This window comes from Lolium rigidum, chromosome 1 (genome assembly GCF_022539505.1).
Source record: "Lolium rigidum isolate FL_2022 chromosome 1, APGP_CSIRO_Lrig_0.1, whole genome shotgun sequence".
Taxonomy (NCBI): domain Eukaryota; kingdom Viridiplantae; phylum Streptophyta; class Magnoliopsida; order Poales; family Poaceae; genus Lolium; species Lolium rigidum.
In genome coordinates this window covers 166,393,428-166,413,188 of record NC_061508.1, presented here as the reverse complement: position 1 = coordinate 166,413,188, position 19,761 = coordinate 166,393,428, and positions in this window count along the sequence as shown.

The window sequence follows — 19,761 nt, the reverse complement described above, 5'->3', positions numbered from 1 at the left end:
AAGAAACAAAAAGATGCAATTGCAGGATCTAAAGGAAATAGCTTCGAGTACTTACAACGGCGAAAATAGCTTAGTAGCCGAGATCGGAGTGTGAGTACCTTTTACCTTTCCTCCCCGGCAACGGCGCCAGAAAATAGCTTGCTGTCCACAACTGGCGCGTGGTTGACGAGGGAGGAAATGGTGTAGCTTTCCTTCGTTCCCCGGCAATGGCGCCAGAAAATAGCTTGATGTCTACGGGTGCTTCTATTCTTGTAGACAGTGTTGGGCCTCCAAGAGCAGAGGTTTGTAGAACAGCAGCAAGTTTTCCCATAAGTGGATCACCCAAGGTTTATCGAACTCAGGGAGGAAGAGGTCAAAGATATCCCTCTCATGCAACCCTGCAACCACAAAGCAAAAAGTCTCTTGTGTCCCCAACACACCTAATAGGTGCACTAGTTCGGCGAAGAGATAGTGAAATACGAGTGGTATAAATAAGCGAGTAGTAACGGCACCGGAAAAGTGCTTTGCCCGGGACGATAGAACAAGCAGTAGTAACGCAGCAGTAGTAACGCGATAAAACAAGTAAACAAGCAGCGATAGCGATATTTAGGAACAAGGCCTAGGGATTACACTTTCACTAGTGGACACTCTCAACATTGATCGCATAATAAATAACTCTTTCTCATATGTGCTACATACACTCTTTTGTTGGATGATGAACACATTGCGTAGGATTACATGAACCCTCAATGCCGGAGTTAACAAGCTCCACAATTCAATGTTCATATTTAAATAACCTTAGAGCATAATAGATCATTGCAAAATAAACCAAGAACTAACATAGTGCACACACCGTCCACATTACACTATGAAGGAGGAATAGATCACATCAATACTATCATAATGATAATTAACTCCACAATCTACAAGAGATCATGATCATAGCCTACGACAAGAACCACACGGTGCACACACTAGTCACCTTTACACCATGCAGGAGGAATAGACTACTTTAATAACATCACATGAGTAGCACACAACTAGTAGCGATACAAAGCTCATCATATGGATCTCAATCATGTAAAGCAGCTCATGAGATCATTGTATTGAAGTACATAGGAGAGAGATTAACCACATAGCTACCGGTACAGCCCCGAGCCTCGATGGAGAACTACTCCCTCCTCATAGGAGACAGCAGAGTTGATGAAGATGGCGGTGGTGTCGATGGAGAAGCCTTCCGGGGGCACTTCCCCGTCCCGGCGGCGTGCCGGAACAGAGACTCCTGTCCCCCAGATCTTGGCTTCGCGATGGCGGCGGCTCTGGAAGGTTTCTCGTACCGTGGCTTTTTCGTATCGAGGTTTTAGGTCCAGGGGCTTCTTATAGGCGAAGAGGCGGCGTCAGAGGGTCGAAGAGGCGGCGACACCATAGGGTGGCGCGGGCCACACCCGGGCCGCGCCGGCCTATGGTCCGGTGGGCTCGTGGCCCCCTCCGGTCCTTCCCGGGTGTTCGGAAGCTTCGTGGAAAAATAGGATCTCTGGGTCTTGATTTCGTCCGATTCCGAGAATATTTCCTTACTAGGATTTCGGAACCAAAAACAGCAGAAAACGGGAACTGGCCCTTCGGCATCTCGTCCATAGGTTAGTTCCGGAAAACGCATAAATATGACATAAAGTATGTATAAAACATGTAGATATCATCAATAATGTGGCATGGAACATAAGAAATTATCGATACGTCAGAGACGTATCAGTGTCCTCGAGGTCTTGGAGCTTGGGGACGCCTTTGACTCGTGGTGCATGGGGAAAAGTGGTGAGTTGGGAAGAACCCGTCCCACCTGGTACCTTAAGTCAAGGGCGCAAGCGGTAGTATCGCTCATATGAGCGGTAGTACCGCTTACCGGTACTTGCCCGGTACCTCGGGCGGTTGTACCGCTCTGGGTCAAACTCCTGAGTGCCGTCAGGATACTGCACCGGAGCGGTAATACCGGCCTCCAAAGCTCAAAAACACTCAGATTTTGGTGTAGACTTGTGCTTTTAGATAAAAATGGCTCAAGATGTGGGTATTGGCTTAGGATTAGATGTCGAAATTGTTAAGGTACTACTCAACCAAGCTTGCAAGAATCAAAACATGAAAAGCCAAACTTGGGTGAATCTCCCACAAAGAACATGGAGAAATGAAAAACCAAAAGCAAAAAGAGAAAAGAAACCAAAAGAAGATCAAAGAAAACAAAAAGAACCAGAAACTCCTCAAAGAGGAGGTTGCTGGCCGAAGCCACTGTGTAAGAGCATAATAGTGTGACGTCGCGTAGATATACCTAGGACTCACTACTAAGGCTCAACATGAAGCTCATTAGTCACTTATTTGACAAATAGAGTATGTTTTGGATTTCTTTATGCACTATGGGGGGAGGGATATCTCAATAAGTTTAAACCGCACCCCCCTATGTTCATGCGTGCTTTACATCTAGACATATAGCACAAAAGTGGTATGTGTATACCCAATCTTGATACAATGTCCGAATGAGAAGCACAAAGGTAGAGAAGCGAACCTATCGTTGAACGGTAAAGCATGAGTCCATTGCCTTGTCGGTCTCATCATGAGAGAGTTGACTCTTTAGGTACTTGGGGTTCCTATACCGTTGGCTTCCTTCATATCTTTCTCTTGAGTAAGTCTTGAACGTACTTTTCTTGAGTTATGAAGGAGCCTTGACGCCTTTGCTCCACGGCGAGAATGGACCATAGAGATAGATTCTTGTGAGGCCCCTTGATCTTCATCATGGTTTAGGTTCCCACCTTGACCCTCATTGTTGTTGATGCCGATCTTGAGGTTGTGGTAGTGGTTGACTCCCACTTGGTTGTTCAAAGGAAGAAGCTTGGCCTTGTGGTGTAGATGGCTCCACATGGGTGGAACTTGGTCCTTCCCCGGCACTCGTAGAAGGTAGCTCTTGAGGTCGGCGAGTGCTAACACCCATCCTTCCTACGGTGACCGGGGGAATTGCATCTCCTTTCTCACAAGAAGCACTTCGCTCATCCAAAGAACTATCATCTTCATCAAATGTCACATCACAAACTTCCACAACCCATCCAATAGACTTGTACTCCATCATCATGTTTGAGTGGCTTAAATTAAGGTTCGACTTTCTCTTTCGGCAACCCCAAGTTGTTGGGGGAATGTATATGGCGTGGAGTATTGATGTTGGATTCCTTCTTTGCCGAGGAAGTCATCCAAGGTGTAGTTCTTGAACTCCGTTCCATTGTTGCTCCTTATTGCGAGGATCGTGGTGTTGAACTTGCGTTGAATTCTTCCCTCCAAGATTTTCATGAGACGGTGGACCGAAGAGTTCAACATGTATGAGCTCCAAGCACCTTGTGGTAGAGATGATTGTCTTGGCCTTGTGAGGAGCTCCAAGCATTTTCCTTTGTATGCAAGTCCTACAAACACGAACTTTGCAAGAGGGAACATTTTCCATTAGTCCGAGAATGTGGCCTCTCGGAGTGTCTAGATCCACAAGAGGACCACCACATGTTCATTGTAAAAGGTACAAAGACCCAAGCGTGTGAAACGATGAACGGAAAGAACATTGTAACCAAGGGTCTTGACAAGGTCGGGTGTTACCACCACCTTGTCAAGGCCCAATACCTTTAAGCTTGCTTGTGTTGTCGCCATAAGAAACGGTAGAACGAGATAGCCCGAGGACGACAACAACTTCTTTGCTTCCGGTCAAGAGACTTGTGGCTTCAACATCAACCACCAATATAGCACCACCGGAAGCAAAGCCCTTCATGGATCAAGTCTTGGATATAGGTACCCATTTTTCAATGGGTCCTATCATGATGTTCCTCTTTATCTTGATCCTTCTTCCTCTCTTCTTCTTTCGCTTGATAGCCACTTCTCCTTCATCGCAAGAGCCCTCATTGGCTTCGACCCTAGCTTCAATGACTCCTTCCAAGTATCGGGCTTGGATTTGGAGACTTTCAATTTTGGACTTCAAACGATTGACTTCATCTTCATGATACATGTGAGGGTGAGTGATGTCAAACACTTGAACCTCCTTCTCCTTATTCACCCGGAAATGTTCCAACAATGCTTATTCTAGAACAGAATTCCTTCTCAAGAGCAAGCGCTTGTGTCTTTCTAAGGTGGCAATGTCGTCTTCATGGTTGCAACAAATGTGGTCGTTGCTTGCGAGATGGTACTCTTTCAACGCTTCATCTTGCATGGAATTGATCACCATAAGGTTGGCCTTGCTCCTCTTTAGAGAGGAAATTTCTTCCTCATGGTCACAACATGTAACTTCTTCCTTGCTCAAGCGGATCCACTCCATCAAGGACTCATTTTGCATAGCATTCACTTCCTTAAGCTTGGCCTTGTGTCTCTTTAGAGCGGCAATATCTTCTTCATAATCGCAACATGGCACCTTCTCTTTGCTCAAGCGATAGTACTCATCCAAGGCTTCCTCTTGGAGAGAATTGATTTCCAAGAGTCTTGTGTTATGTCTTCTCAAGGAGCAAACTTCATCAAGGAGCTTATCATAACATGAATTGGGGCCTTCATCTTCTTCCTTCTTGTGCGCTTCTTCTTGAGGATGCCTCCTCATCTCGGATAGAAGCACAAACTTACTATCCAAGGATTTGAAGTTCTTGGTGAGGGTTGAAACTTCCTATAGCAACCATTCATGGCTCTCCTCAAGATAGCGCTTCTTCATCTTGAGCTCATCCACCCAACCAAGAGCATGGTCTCGGTCCTTGATGAGTTGGAAGATGATAGAATTGTTGGAGTCTTCAAGAACAATAGCACTAGCTTCAAGAGACATGCGTATGCTTAACTCTTCCTCATGAGCTTGAGTGAGAGAGATAATCTCTAATTCCGCCTTCTTCTCAAGCCTCTCCTTTTCCTCAATACGGTCTTGAGACGCATCAAGTTGAGTCAAGAGTGCCTGGACATGAGTCTTGATATCCCCTAGCATGTTAGTGGTAGAAGCATCCAAACCCGCAATAGATATATCATTGGAGGAAGATGTAGGTTCGGAAAGGGATACTACCTCCGACGATACCTTTGCCACAAGGCAACGGGAGTTGTTGACGACGAGATTCTCATTTGGAGAGTCGAAGAGGGAGACGGAGGGAGTGGAGATGGCGATGGCGACCACTCCCCCTTCCTCCTTGTTCGAGCTCTTGTCTTCACGCTCTTCACCTTCATCGGAGGAGTATTCCTCACGTATATGAAAGCTCTAGGATTCTTGGTGAAGGAGACCTTGGCGTCACCGGAGTTGGAGGAGAACTTGGAGAATCCTTTGGAGAGAGATTTGAACTTGTCCTTTCGGATGAGACTTCCACCATTGTCTTCCCTTCTCTCAAAGATACAATCCGCGACAAAATGACTTTTGTCGCCGCAATTGTAGCAAGCTCTCCCCCTTTGCTCCTCCCTTGGACTCTTGGAGGAGTATCTTGAAGAGTCATGAGGTAAGTATCTTCTTAACCTTGAGCTTCATGTCTTGTTCCCACTCCAAAAACTCTTGGCGGCAAGAGCCATGTGTTCATGATAATTGTCCTTGAGATCATTCGGACCCCACTCAATGGGATCCTCATCGCTCTCACTAGCTTCATGCTCCTTCATCTTCAACGCAAGGTTGGGCTTGCGGGTGTTGTGGGCGCGAGCAACAAGATCTTCTGCATTCTTCTTGGAGATGTCCAAAGCGATGAACTCGCGAAGGACTTCATCGGATGTCATAGCGCGGAAGGAGGCATTTTTGCGGATGGCCGTCAACTCCACTTCCTCTTAAGGGAGGAGAGCTTTGTAGAACTTTTGCTTGATCCAAGGGTCATCGACAAACGTTGCTCCAAGATCTTGCATTTGTGTGGCGAGAGCGATAAGGCGCCGGTACATCTCTTCGGGTGATTCTCCCTCATTCATGAAAAAGTTGTCGGCCATGTTGTTCACTTCATCGAAACGAGAGCTTTGAATGCTTTCATTTCCGAGGAAGAGCTTGTCGAGTTTATTCCACGCTTCCTTGGCGGTCTTGAGCGAGCGAATATGAGCGCGGTCCTTGGGCGTGACAGCCATGTGAATCATGTTGATGGCAGTGGCGTTGAGTTGATCATCCACCACCTCTGTTCTTGTCAAGTTCTTCGGGTCTCGTGGTGAATAACCTTCCTCGATGATGCGCTAAAGCTCGGTAGAAGCGCTGCGCACATGAGAACGCATTAAGAATTGCCAATTTTGAAAACTATTGGATTCAAGTAGCGGTGGTGAACCATGAGTCAAAATATGAGGCATAGGTATTGGGACATTTACGGTGTAATCACTTGGTGGAGGCACTGCATGATTACTTCCTAATTGTCATGCAACCGGTGGTTCATCCTTCCCTTTTGATGAAGTGCCAACATCCTCAAGTTCCCCTTCTCGAGGTGGTTTTTTCGATTGCGCGACAAAATCAACAAGAGGAAGGGTGTTGACTTGTTGTGGAGGAACATCGACACTTGCCTTAGGATCTATGATGGGGGTTGGTTTTGGAGAAATCAACTCCATCATCATAGCCTTCATTTGAGATACAATGGATGACTCCAATTTCTTGAGGTCATCCAAAGTAGCCGGAGTGCTATCGGCGATTGATGGTGGAGGTGATTGCTCACCGGGAAGGGACCCATTCACAACCGTCTCTTGTTTGGCCATTTCTTAGGCGGTAAAGCCCGAGCAAGAAAACCTTGCTCTGATACCAATTGAATGGATCGAAGCGAACAAGAGGGGGGGTGAATGGACGCTACACAAATTTTATGTCTTTCTCAGATTTTAGGCGATGCGGAAAGTAAAGGTGATAGCTTTAGTAGTGGAGATTTTCCTACTATGATCCTAGGCTAGTGCAACAAGCAAAGGAACCAAGCATAATAACAAATTTAGGGAGCGGGACAACCGGGGGGCGCGGAGACGAGGCGAGGTTTGTTTCCCGCAGTTCCTCCCACAAAAGGGGGTACGTCTGCGTTGAGGAGGTGCTAGCCTTACACAAGAGGCTAGGCGGCCACACCACGAAGGAAGGCCTCACCTTCCTCCTCGAGAGAGCTCCACAAAGGGGCTCCCCCTTCTCCACTAAGGCACCGGTCGAGGCGGTGGTTCCTTCACAAGGTTGGGGCAAGCTCCACAACACTAGGAGGCTCCCAACACCCTATGGGGTTAGCACAAATCCAAGCTAGCCTCCATAGGAGCACTTCCTCCAAGATCCCACCATAGGAACCCTAACTCCAAGATCCACAAAGGACTAGCACGAATTGATGAAATCTCTCTTGGTAGAACTATAGATCGGGGCTTCCTCCACCACTCCTCAAAGTTTGGGCAAGATTGGTTGGATGGGTGGGGAGATCCTCAAGGTTTGAGCTTAGCAACAATGGAGGAGGGAGAGACAAGACCTAAAACCGAGCTGGGGAAGAAGGGACCTTTATATAGGGCCCCTCCAATCCAACCGTTATGTGCAATTTCTGCCTAAGTGGTACTACCGCTTTGGCAAGCGGTAGTACCGCTCTGGACTCGAAATCCCCACAGATTTAGCCACGTGGACTCACAGCGGTAGTACCGCTTGCGGTACCGCTTGAGGTACCGCAATGACTGATACGTCTCCAACGTATCTATAATTTCTTATGTTCCATGCTAGTTTTATGACAATACCTACATGTTTTATTCATACTTTATATCATTTTGATGCATTTTCCGGTACTAACCTATTAATAAGATGCCGAAGCGCCAGTTCCTGTTTTCTGCTGTTTTTGGTTTCAGAAATCCTACACGGGAAATATTCTCGGAATTGGACGAAACAAAAGCCCATGGCCCTATTTTCCACGGAGGGTTCCAGAACATCGAAGAAGAGTCAGAGGCGGCCAGCAGGGAGCCCACCCCATAGGGCGGCGCGGCCAGGCCCCCTGCCGCGCCCAGGTATGGGGAGGGAACCCCCTGGCCCTTCTGAGGCCGCCCTTCCGCCTATATATTCTACTAGATGCGAAAACCCTAAAGATACAAGTCATATTCCACGAAAAGTTACGTAGCCGCCGCCATCGCGAAGCCAAGTTCGGGGGACAGAAGTCTCTGTTCCGGCACGCCGCCGGGACGGGGAAGTGCCCCCGGAATCCATCTCCATCGACTCCATCGCCATCTTCATCACCGTTGCTGTCTCCCATGATGAGGAGGGAGTAGTTCTCCCCCGAGGCTGAGGGCTCTACCGGTAGCTATGTGGTTCATCTCTCTCTCCCATGGTGTGATCTTTATGTGATCATGAGCTTTGTAATCTAGTTGAATATGTAGATATTACTCTTGTCTATTATGCACTTTAGAGGTTACTTTAATATGAACTCCGGAGTCACTCTCCTCGGTATGATGGTGACAGTGTGCGCATCGTGTGTGATTCCTTTATGACATTGTGGAGCTTGTTTACTCCGGCTTGAGGTGTGCTTTTGCAGCCCTACACAATGAATGGTGTTTGTTATCCAACAAGAGAGTGTTTGGGAGTAGCATTTATTTATTCAATTATGTGATCATTGTTGAGAGTGTCCACTAGTGAAAGTATGATCCCTAGGCCTTGTTTCTAAGTATTGAAACATTGTTTCCAACAAGTTCTGCTACATGTTCGCTTGTTGCCATTTTTATTTCAGATTGCAATTACTACTTATAACCATCCATATTACTTGTATTTCACTATCTCTTCGCCGAACTAGTGCACCTATACATCTGAAAAGTGTATTAGGTGTGTTGGGGACACAAGAGACTTCTTGTATCTTAATTGCAGGGTTACTTGAGAGGGATATCTTTGACCTCTACCTCCCTGAGTTCGATAAACCTTGGGTGATTCACTTAAGGGAAACTTGCTGTTGTTCTACAAACCTCTGCTCTTGGAGGCCCAACACTGTCTACAGGAATAGAAGCGCGAGTAGACATCAAGCTATTTTCCGGCGCTGTTGCCGGGGAGGTAAGGTAAAAGGTATTCACATCCTCCGACTACTAAGCTATTTCCTAGCACTATTGCCGGTGTGTGAGTGCTCGAAGCTATTTCCTTTAGATTCTGCAATTATATCCTTTTGTTTCTTGTTTTTATTTCACTAGTTAGGATTAATGGAAAACAACAAAAAAATTAGAGATCTTTATGAAATTTATATTGAATTAGGACATGAGGTGTTTGAAGAGAAAATTAAAAAACCTATGGAACTTTATATGCATGCTAATGGCAATGTTATTAGTATGAATGCTTTGAACACCATTGTTGCTAATGCTAAGGAAAATTCTAAGCTTGGGGAAGCTGGTTTTGATGAGCATGATATTTTTAGTCCCCCAAGCATGGAGGAGAAAATTTACTTTGATGATACTTTACCTCCTATATATGATGATTACAATGATGACTATCATATTTTCAGTCCACCTACTATTAAGGAGAAACTTAATTATGATTACAATATGCCTCCTATATATGACGATTATGGTGATGAGAATAATAATGATAGCTATTTTATTGAATTTGCTCCCACTATAATTATTAGTAATGACTATGCTTATGTGGAGAGTAATAATTTTATGCATGTAGCTCATGATAAGAATGTTTCATGTGATAGTTATATTGTTGAGTTTGTTCATGATGCTACTGAAAATCCATATGAGAGAGGACAATATGGTTGTAGGGATTTTCATGTTACTAAAACACCTCTCTTTTTGCTGAAAATCTTGAGGTTGCGCTTGTCTTGTCTTCCTATGCTTATTGCATTATGCTTACTGATACGTCTCCGACGTATCGATAATTTCTTATGTTCCATGCCACATTATTGATGTTATCTACATGTTTTATGCATACTTTATGTCATATTTATGCATTTTCCGGAACTAACCTATTGACGAGATGCCGAAAGGCCAGTTGCTGTTTTCTGTTGTTTTTGGTTTCAGAAATCCTAGTAAGGAAATATTTTCGGAATCGGACGAAATCAACGCCCAACATTCTATTTTTCCCGGAAGGTTCCAGAGCATCGAAGAGGTACCGGAGAGGAGCCAGGGGGGCCCCACACCACAGGGCGGCGCGGCCCAGGGGGGGCGCCCCCCTAGTGTGTGGGCACCCCGTGGCCCCTCCGACTCCGCCTCTTCGCCTATTTAGTCGTCCCTGACCTAAAAACATCGACCAGTTCGACGAAACCAGAGAAAACACTCCAGAGCCGCCGCCATCGCGAAACTCCAATTCGGGGGACAGAAGTCTCTGTTCCGGCACCCTGCCGGGACGGGGAATTGCCCCCGGAGTCATCTCCACCGCCGTCTCCACCGCCATCTTCACCGCCATCGCTGTCTCCATGATGAGGAGGGAGTAATTCACCCCCGGGGCTGAGGGCTCCGCTGTAGCTATGTGGTTCATCTCTCTTTATGTGATCTAGTTGAATACCATCTATGTGCTACTCTAGTGATGTTATTAAAGTAGGCTATTCCTCCTGCACGGTGTAATGGTGATAGTGTGTGCATCGTGTAGTACTTGGCGTGGGTTATGATTGTGATCTCTTGTAGATTATGAAGTTAACTATTGCTATGATAAGAATTGATGTGATTTATGCCTCCTTCATAGTGTGATGGTGACAGTGTGCATGCTATGTTAGTTCTTGGTGTGATTGTGTTGATCTATCTTACACTCTAAGGTTATTTAAATATGAACATTGAATACTGTGGAGCTTGTTAACTCCGGCATTGAGGGTTCGTGTAATCCTACACGGTTAGTGGTGTTCATCATCCAACAAGAGGGTGTAGAGTGGTTCTATTATGTGATCATTGTTGAGAGTGTCCACTAGTGAAAGCAGGATCCCCGGGCCTTGCTTCCAAGCATCGAATCTCCGTTTGTTTACTTGTTTTGTTGCATGTTTACTCGCTGCCATATTTTATTCAGATTGCTATTACCACTCATACTCATCCATATTACTTGCATCTCACTATCTCTTCGCCGAACTAGTGCACCTATTAGGTGTGTTGGGGACACAAGAGACTTCTTGCATTGTGATCGCAGGGTTGCTTGAGAGGGATATCTTTGACCTCTTCCTCCCCGAGTTCGATAAACCTTGGGTGATCCACTTAAGGGAAACTTGCTCGCTGTTCTACAAACCTCTCGCTCTTGGAGGCCCAACATTGTCTACAAGAATAGAAGCTCCCGTAGACATCAAGCTATTTTCTGGCGCCGTTGCCGGGGAGGAAAGGTAAAAGGTACTCACACTCCGGATCTCGGCTACTAAGCTATTTTTGCCGTTGTAAGTACTCGAAGCTATTTCCTTTAGATCCTGCAGTTGCATCTTTTTGTTTCTTGTTTTACACTAGTAAGGCATAATGGAATACAACTATGAGCTTTTTAATTTATTTCCTAAGTTAAGACATGAATTGTGTGATGCAAAAATTAAAGAACCTATGGAGCCTCAATTGCATGCTAGTAGCAATGTTATTAGTATGAACACAATCACTGCTAATGCTATGGATAAGTCTAAGCTTGGGGAAGCTGGCTTTGATGAGCATGATATTTTTAGTCCCCCAAGCATTGAGGAGAAAATTTACTTTGATGATACTTTGCCTCCTATTTATGATGATTATAATGATATTGGTCTTTTGGTGCCGCTGTTATGGAGGATAAATTTGATTATGATTACAATATGCCTCCTATATTTGATGATGAGAATAATAATGATAGCTACTTTGTTGAATTTGCTCCCACTACAACTAATAAAATTGATTATGCCTATGTGGAGAGTAATAATTTTATGCATGATGAACTCACTTTATTTTTGTGGTGTGAAGAGTTATCAAGGAAAATTTCTTTGTTAGATATTAATGATCTTGATATTGATGATGTCCTGCATGGGTGTTTTTCTTATTGCATTGATAATAGCTATACAAATACTTACATACAAAATATTTTAGAAGATGACACCTTGCCAAATTATGATAGGACCGCTGTGTGTTTTGAACTAATTAATGAAAAGGAGGAATCCTCCCAAGTTTCTTCTATTGTTTCTGAAAGTAAATCAGGTTATGCGGACAAGCCACCCTTCAAGCCTCTTCCTCCTAAAGAAGGGAACGAGGAGAAGGAAGAGAAGAAGAAGAAGAAGAAGAAGGGAACAAAGAAGAAGAAGAAGAAGGAGAATAAAGAGAAAGAGGTAACGGCATATCCCCGCGTGAATGAGATAACGCTAGATAACCGTAAGTATGTTGCTCCTAATGATTATTATGATAATGAATCTGAATACAATGATCTTTCTATGCCCTTTACATACATTAGTGATCATGATTTGAATGAGCACACTACTTTTGATATTGCAAATCTCTGGGAAACTAATTCTGAAAATGATGATAATAATTGCCATAGTATCAGTGCTATCCATGCTTCCTCCCTTAATGATATAGAAAGCTCTAAGCTTGGGGAAGATGTGTTTGAAAATCCTTTTGCTACTGATCAATATGTGTTTGATACATCTCCTTCTAATAACAATGATGGTATGGTCACAGATAAACCGACTGTGAAAGATAACTATTCTATTTCTTATGATGACACTGTGCCTCCGACATTTGATGATTATTATAAAGAATGCTATGATATAGGTTATAACTATCCTTATGAAACTTGTCATAGTTATGATTGGATTGCTAAAAACAATTCCCTTAATATGCAACTTGTTTACCATGTTCAAATTCTTGATAATAATCTTGCTCCAACTACTATTAATGAGAAGAACTCTTCTTACGCCGAAATTAATGATACCTTTATGCATATGAACCATGATAAGAATGTTTTAAGTGATGGTTATATTGTGGATTTCATCAATGATGCTACTGAAAGTTATTATGAGAGAGGAAAATATGGTTGTAGAAATTTTCATGTTACTAAAACACCTCTCTATGTGCTGAAATTTTTGAAGCTACACTTGTTCTATCTTCCTATGCTTGTTACTTTTTTCTTCATGAACTTGTTTATTTACAAAACTCCTATGCATAGGAAGCATGTTAGACTTAAATTTGTTTTTAATTTGCCTCTTGATGCTCTCTTATGCTTCAACTACTATTTCTTTCGAGTTCATCATTAAAACTGCTGAGCCCATCTTAATGGCTATAAAGAAAGCACTTCTTGGGAGATAACCCATGTGTTTATTTTGCTACAGTACCTCTATTTTATACTTGTGTCTTGGAAGTTGTTACTACTGTAGCAACCTCTCCTTATCTTAGTTTTGTTGCATTGTTGTGCCATGTAAAGTCTTTGATAGTAAGGTTCATACTAGATTTGGATTACTGCGCAGAAACAGATTTCTTGATGTAACGAATCTGGGCCTAATTCTCTGTAGGTAACTCAGAAAATTATGCCAATTTACGTGACTGATCCTCAGATATGTACGCAACTTTCATTCAATTTGAGCATTTTCATCTGAGCATTTTCATCTGAGCAAGTCTGGTGCCATTTTAAAATTCGTCTTTACGGACTGTTCTGTTTTGACAGATTCTGCCTTTTATTTCGCATTGCTTCTTTCGCTGTGTTGGGTGGATTTCTTTGTTCCATTACCTTCCAAGTAGCTTTGGGAAATGTCCGAAGTGTTAAGAATGATTGTGTCACCTCTGAACATGTGAATTTTTGATTATGCACTAACCCTCTAATGAGTTTGTTTCGAGTTTGGTGTGAAGGAAGTTTTCAAGGGTCAAGAGAGGAGGATGATATACTACGATCAAGAAGAGTGAAAAGTCTAAGCTTGGGGATGCCCCCATGGTTCATCCCTGGATATTATAAGGAGACTCAAGCATCTAAGCTTGGGGATGCCCAAGGCATCCCCTTCTTCATCGACAAATTATCAGGTTTCTTCTCTTGAAACTATATTTTTATTCGGTCACATCTTATGTAGTTTACTTGGAGCGTCTGTGTGCTTTTGTTTGTGTTTTTGTTTGAATAAATGCTTGTGTGGGAGAGAGACACGCTCCGCTGGTTCATATGAACACATGTGTTCTTAGCTTTTAATGTTCATGGCGAAGGTTGAAACTGCTTCGTTAATTGTTATATGGTTGGAAAAGGAAAATGCTACATGTAGTAATTGGTAAAATGTCTTGAATAATTTGATACTTGGCAATTGTTGTGCTCATGTTTAAGCTCTTGCATCATATACTTTGCACCCATTAATGAAGAAATACATAGAGCTTGCTAAAATTTGGTTTGCATATTTGGTCTCTCTAAAGTCTAGATAATTTCTAGTATTGAGTTTTGAACAACAAGGAAGACGGTGTAGAGTCTTATAATGTTTACAATATGTATTTTATGTGAGTTTTTCTGCACCGGTTCATCCTTGTGTTTGTTTCAAATAACCTTGCTAGCCTAAGCCTTGTATCGAGAGGGAATACTTCTCATGCATCCTAAATCCTTGAGCCAACCACTATGCCATTTGTGTCCACCATACCTACCTACTACATGGTATTTCTCCGCCATTCCAAAGTAAATTGCTTGAGTGCTACCTTTAAAATTTCCATCATTCGCCTTTGCAATATATAGCTCATGGGACAAAATAGCCTTAAAAACTATTGTGGTATTGAATATGTACTTATGCACTTTATCTCTTATTAAGTTGCTTGTTGTGCGATAACCATGCTTCTGGGGACACCATCAAATACTCTTTGTTGAATATCATGTGACTTGCTATGCATGTCCGTCTTGTCTGAAGTAAGAGAGATCTACCACTTTATTGGTTAGAGCATGCATATTGTTAGAGAAGAACATTGGGCCGCTAACTAAAGCCATGAATCATGGTGGAAGTTTCAGTTTTGGACATATATCCTCAATCTCATATGAGAACACTAATTGTTGCTACATGCTTATGCATTAAAGAGGAGTCCATTATCTGTTGTCCATGTTGTCCCGGTATGGATGTCTAAGTTGAGAATAATCAAAAGCGAGAAATCCAAAATGCGAGTTTTCTCCTTAGACCTTTGTACAAGCGGCATGGAGGTACCCCTTTGTGACACTTGGTTAAAACATGTGTATTGCGATGATCCGGTAGTCCAAGCTAATTAGGACAAGGTGCGGGCACTATTAGTATACTATGCATGAGGCTTGCAACTTGTAGGATAAAATATACATGATACATATGCTTTATTACTACCGTTGACAAAATTATTTCATGTTTTCAAAACCAAAGCTCTAGCACAAATATAGCAATCGATGCTTTCCTCTTTGAAGGACCATTCTTTTACTTTTATGTTGAGTCAGTTCACCTATTTCTCTCCACCTCAAGAAGCAAACACTTGTGTGAACTGTGCATTGATTCCTACATACTTGCATATTGCACTTGTTATATTACTTTGCATTGACAACTATCCATGAGATATACATGTTACAAGTTGAAAGCAACCGCTGAAACTTAATCTTCCTTTGTGTTGCTTCAATACCTTTACTTTGATTTATTGCTTTATGAGTGAACTCTTATGCAAGACTTATTGATGCTTGTCTTGAAAGTACTATTCATGAAAAGTCTTTGCTTTATGATTCATTTGTTTACTCATGTCATTACCATTGTTTTGATCGCTGCATTCATTACATATGCTTACAATAGTATGATCAAGGTTATGATGGCATGTCACTCCAGAAATTATCTTTGTTATCGTTTACCTGCTCGGGACGAGCAGAACTAAGCTTGGGGATGTTGATACGTCTCCGACGTATCGATAATTTCTCATGTTCCATGCCACATTATTGATGTTATCTACATGTTTTATGCATACTTTATGTCATATTTATGCATTTTCCGGAACTAACCTATTGACGAGATGCCGAAAGGCCAGTTGCTGTTTTCTGCTGTTTTTGGTTTCAGAAATCCTAGTAAGGAAATATTTTCGTAATCGGACGAAATCAACGCCCAACATCCTATTTTTCCCGGAAGGTTCCAGAGCATCGAAGAGGTACCGGAGAGGAGCCAGGGGGGCCCCACACCACAGGGCGGCGCGGCCCAGGGGGGGCGCCCCCCTAGTGTGTGGGCACCCCGTGGCCCCTCCGACTCCGCCTCTTCGCCTATTTAGTCGTCCCTGACCTAAAAACATCGACCAGTTCGACGAAACCAGAGAAAACCATCCAGAGCCGCCGCCATCGCGAAACTCCAATTCGGGGGACAGAAGTCTCTATTCCGGCACCCTCGCCGGACGGGAATTGCCCCGGAGTCATCTCCACCGCCGTCTCCACCGCCATCTTCACCGCCATCGCCGTCTCCATGATGAGGAGGGAGTAATTCACCCCGGAGCTGAGGGCTCCGCTGTAGCTATGTGGTTCATCTCTCTCTTTATGTGATCTAGTTGAATACCATCTATGTGCTACTCTAGTGATGTTATTAAAGTAGTCTATTCCTCCTGCACGGTGTAATGGTGATAGTGTGTGCATCGTGTAGTACTTGGCGTGGGTTATAATTGTGATCTCTTGTAGATTATGAAGTTAACTATTGCTATGATAAGAATTGATGTGATTTATGCCTCCTTCATAGTGTGATGGTGACAGAGTGTGCATGCTATGTTAGTTCTTGGTGTGATTGTGTTGATCTATCTTACACTCTAAGGTTATTTAAATATGAATATCGAATACTGTGGAGCTAGTTAACTCCGGCATTGAGGGTTCGTGTAATCCTACACAGTTAGTGGTGTTCATCATCCAACAAGAGGGTGTAGAGTGGTTCTATTATGTGATCATTGTTGAGAGTGTCCACTAGTGAAAGCAGGATCCTCGGGTCTTGCTTCCAAGCATCGAATCTCCGTTTGTTTACTCGTTTTGTTGCATGTTTACTCGCTGCCATATTTTATTCAGATTGCTATTACCACTCATACTCATCCATATTACTTGCATCTCACTATCTCTTCGCCGAACTAGTGCACCTATTAGGTGTGTTGGGGACACAAGAGACTTCTTGCATTGTGATCGCAGGGTTGCTTGAGATGGATATCTTTGACCTCTTCCTCCCTGAGTTCGATAAACCTTGGGTGATCCACTTAAGGGAAACTTGATGCTGTTCTACAAACCTCTGCTCTTGGAGGCCCAACACTGTCTACAAGAATAGAAGCTCCCGTAGACATCACTTACATGAATTGTTTATTTACAAGATTCCTTTTCATAGGAAGTGGGTTAGACTTAAAAGTGTTTCTTATTTGCTTTTGATGCTCTCTTTTGCTTCAACTCTTATTTCTTGCGAGAGCATCATTAAAATTACTGAGCCCATCTTAATGGCTATAAAGAAAGCACTTCTTGGGAGATAACACATGTTTTTATTTTGCTACTGTTTTGTTGTGTCTTGGAAGTTGTTACTACTGTAGCAACCTCTCCTTATCATGTTTATTTCTTTTTTGTGCCAAGTAAAGTCTTTGATAGAAAGTTGATACTAGATTTGGATTTCTGCGCAGGAACAGATTTTTAGCTGTCACGGTTTTGAGTTGTTCTCTCTGTAGAAAAATCTAAAAATCTTGAAAAAATTCATGAGTAATCCTCAGATATGTACACAACTTTAATTCAGCTGGAGCTTTTCCATCTGAGCATGTTAAGTGCCTCGAAAAAATTCGTCTTTACGGACTGTTCTGTTTTGACAGATTCTGCCTTTTATTTCGCATTGCCTCTTTTACTGTGTTTGAGTGGGTTTCTTTGCTCCATTAAATTTCAGTAACTTTGGGTAATGTCCAGAAGTGTTGCGAATGATTGTGTCCTCGCTGAACATGTGAATTTTTGATTATGCACAAACCCTCTAATGAGATTGCTTTGAGTTTGCTGTGAAGGAAGTTTTCAAGGATCAAGAGAGGAGGATGATATAATATGACCAAGAAGAGTGAAAAGTCTAAGCTTGGGGATGCCCCCGTGGTTCATCCCTGCATATTTCGAGAAGACTCAAGCGTCTAAGCTTGGGGATGCCCAAGGCATCCCCTTCTTCATCAATAACTTATCAGTTCACCTCTAGTGAAACTATATTTTAATTCCGTCACATCTTATGTGCTTTACTTGGAGCGTCTGTGTGCTTTTATTTTCATTTTGTTATCTTAGTTCTCTGAATAAATTGGATCCTATCTTGTTTGGGAGAGATACACGCTCCGCTTTTTCATTTGAATACTCCTATTCTTCACTTATATTTGTTGAGTATTCAGTTTTCGCACTGTGTAGTTTCTAGCTCTTGGTTTTCATGTATCTCTTGTTCAGAGCTATTAGTTATTTTATAGAAATTACTCTCTTACTTCACTTATATTTTTTTTGAGAGTTTCTTGCTATTTGGTTGGAAACAGAAAATGCTCCATGTGGTAGTTGGTATATTGTCTTGAATAATTTGATGCTTGGCAATTGTTTTGAGCTCTCAAGTAGATCATGTTTAAGCTCTTGCATCATGTAGTTTAAACCTATTAGTGGAGAACTACCGTAGAGCTTGTTGAAATTTGGTTTGCATGAGTGGTCTCTCTAAGGTCTAGATATTTTCTGGTAAAAGTGTTTGAGCAACAAGGAAGACAGTGTAGAGTCTTATAATGCTTGCAATATGTTCTTATGTAAGTTTTGCTGTACCGGTTTATACTTGTGTTGCTTCAAACAAAATGCTTCTCGTGCATCCAAAACCTTGAGCCAAAACCTATGCCATTTGTGTCCACCATAACTACCTACTATGTGGTATTTTTCTGCCATTCCAAGTAAATACTTCATGTGCTACCTTTAAACAATTCAAAACTTTATTACTCCTTATTTGTGTCAATGTTTTATAGCTCATGAGGAAGTATGTGGTGTTTTATCTTTCAATCTTGTTGGGCAGACTTTCACCAATGGACTAGTGGCACATCCGCTTATCCAATAATTTTGCAAAAAAAGCTGGCAACGGGGTTCCCAGCCCCAATTAATTAACTTTCATTAATAATTCTCTTCACATGTTTTGCCCCGATTCATCGAGTAAGCAACTTAATTTTGCAATAGACACTCCTCCATGGTATGTGAAATGTTGGAAGGCACCCGAGGATTCGGTTAGCCATGGCTTGTGAAAGAAAAAGGTTGGGAGGAGTGTCATCCATAAATAAAACTAAAGTACATGTGTAAACAAAAGAGAAGAGGGATGATCTACCTTGCTGGTAGAGATAACGTCCTTCATGGGAGCCGCTCTTTGAAAGTCTGTTTGACAAGGGGGCTTAGAGTGCCCACTACCATTCGTTGACAACAACAAACACCTCTCAAAACTTTATTTTTATGCTCTCTTTATGATTTCAAAACTTGAAAAGCTCTAGCACATGATTTAATCCCCGCTTCCCTCTGCGAAGGGCCTTTCTTTTACTTTATGTTGAGTCAGTTTACCTACTTCTTTCTATCTTATAAGCAAACACTTGTGTCAACTGTGTGCATTGATTCTTACATGCTTGCTTATTGCACTTATTATACTACTTTGCGTTGACAATTATCCATGAGATATGCATGTTGAAGTTGAAAGCAATTGCTGAAACTTAAATCTTCCTTTGTGTGGCTTCAAAACCTTTTTATTAAGAATCTATTGCTTTATGAGTTAACTCTTATGCAAGACTTTTTGATGCTTGTCTTGAAAGTACTATTCATGAAAAGTTTTTGCTATATGATTCAGTTGTTTAGTCATTATCTTCTTGTTAGCAAACTATAGACCATTGCTTTGAGTCACTTCATTCATCTCATATGCTTTACAATAGTATTGATCAAGATTATGTTGGTAGCATGTCACTTCAGAAATTATTCTTTTTATCGTTTACCTACTCGAGGGCGAGTAGGAACTAAGCTTGGGGATGCTTGATACGTCTCCAACGTATCTATAATTTCTT